The sequence below is a fragment of the Frankliniella occidentalis genome, unplaced genomic scaffold (assembly GCF_000697945.3).
Source record: "Frankliniella occidentalis isolate FOCC.00 unplaced genomic scaffold, Focc_3.1 Scaffold60, whole genome shotgun sequence".
Taxonomy (NCBI): domain Eukaryota; kingdom Metazoa; phylum Arthropoda; class Insecta; order Thysanoptera; family Thripidae; genus Frankliniella; species Frankliniella occidentalis.
In genome coordinates this window covers 564,655-566,352 of record NW_026267190.1, presented here as the reverse complement: position 1 = coordinate 566,352, position 1,698 = coordinate 564,655, and the positions used below count along the sequence as shown (strand labels likewise).

At 60.0% G+C, this 1,698-nt stretch overlaps 1 protein-coding gene across 1 annotated transcript in view; it reads left to right on the top strand.

Moving 5' to 3' along the window:
• The window catches only part of LOC113206088 (plectin-like), a 22,562-nt gene that overhangs the window by 11,485 nt on the left and 9,379 nt on the right, over nt 1-1,698 (top strand). The gene's annotated exons all lie outside the window — the stretch shown is intronic.

Here is a 1,698-nt window from a genome sequence, read left to right as displayed (position 1 = left end):
GGGTGGGAGGGGAGCGCAAGGCCAAGGGCGCCAGCGGCGCTAGACACCGGCGTGACGAGCGGGCGGGGCTGCGGGGGCTGCGGGGCTGCCCATAGCGCAGGTGGATGGGCGAGTGGAGTGGGGCGTCAGGGGAGAGTTCTGCCGACGCCGACATCCCGGCCCTACGCGGTAGGCCTGGCCTGTGCTCTGGACGGAGTCGGGGCTACCTCCAGTAGTTTTCATCCACCTGCTGGCCGCCCTTCGGCCCCTTTGGCGTGGCGGGGCGGGGCGGGGTGCATAGCGCTTGACGTCAGCAAAAGCCCGGCCGCCCCGGCCACGGACTGGACTGGAGGCGACCTGCCGACTTATCGCACAGCGTTGGAAATAGTAGCAGGCTTGTAGTCCTCGGTGGCCCGATAGCTCCCCCTCCCCTAAACCGGCACCGTGGCATGGCAATGAGAGGGGAAGACACGCCTATCGCTCTAAGGGCTCTAAAGCTTTCTATCCCATACCGATACAGGGTCGTCTAGAAAATACGTCCGTTTTTAATTTTAGATTCATAGGGCAGCACCGACAGCACAAAACGAGGAGCTCGGAGGCGCCTGCGAGACTTCGGGCAGGCCAGCCCGCAGTACACGCATGCGCAGCAGTCGAGATGTTGCCTACCCGTCAGGCGCTAGGCGAGCATGCACAGTGTTTTAGTGGTGGTTTTGGTGGTGGTATAACAACAGGCTGAACTTGAAAGGTTCATAACGGCGAGTAACGGACGTCGAACTCTCTGGGGATCCCAATTCATTCTCACTTATGGGCGTCAGACTAGGTCTCGAGTTTGGCTGCAGTCGCCACATGACGACACGCAGCCCCTATTCCCTTTCTGCTCTTTTCTCCCATCCCTTTAAACAACCCCCACACACCTCTCCGCCCTCTAGACGTATCAAGAGCGCGCACCGGCGGCATAGGCCGCCAGGCCGCCTGTAGAAGTCCCTAAAGGTCACGCGGATGGCGGCGAGGTGGCCGGGGCCGGGGTGCCGGGGGTCCGGGCAATAGCCGGACACGCCGCCCGCCGCCCGCCCGGCCCGCGCCGGCGCACTGCTCGGAGGCGCTGGGAGACAAACCCAGGGCGATTTGGTGCCGCGTCCCGGCTGAATCCTGTGAAGGGGTAAAGGGTTTGATTCATTTCGGGTGCAACTGCGTGATTACTCCCTCAATCGGAGCAGCCTAGTTAGAAATTCTTTGTCAACAGCGACAGCCTGTTGTTGGCGTTCTGCATCCGCTGCCTCTGGCTGATGAACGTTTGCTTTGCTACCCCAAAATGCTTTAATTACTTGTACTGTCAATTGTTTTCGGGTCGCGTTTCACCTGACGTCGTCGATAGCTGCCGACACCGGCAAAAGAAAAGCACTAACAGTAGGTCAGTACGATGGCGAAGAATTGTGCAACTTCCGACGGCCTCAGTTCTTACAGTGTAGCAGGAGGGGAAACCCCCGTGTGCTCCAGGGCGTGAGCTGCGTTGGTCACCCCCGGGCCACCGTGCCTTGATGTCGGTGAAGGTGAAAGGTGAAAGGTGACGGGCCCGCCAGACCCCCTCCCCCCCCAACCTCTCCTTTCCGGCTCCCCCTTCCAATCTCTGTGCAATCATACCTCTCAAACACCTATTGGCATTCCCCACTTCTCTTCACACTTCCGGTGTGGTTCTACTGACTTTCTTGTTACGAAAAG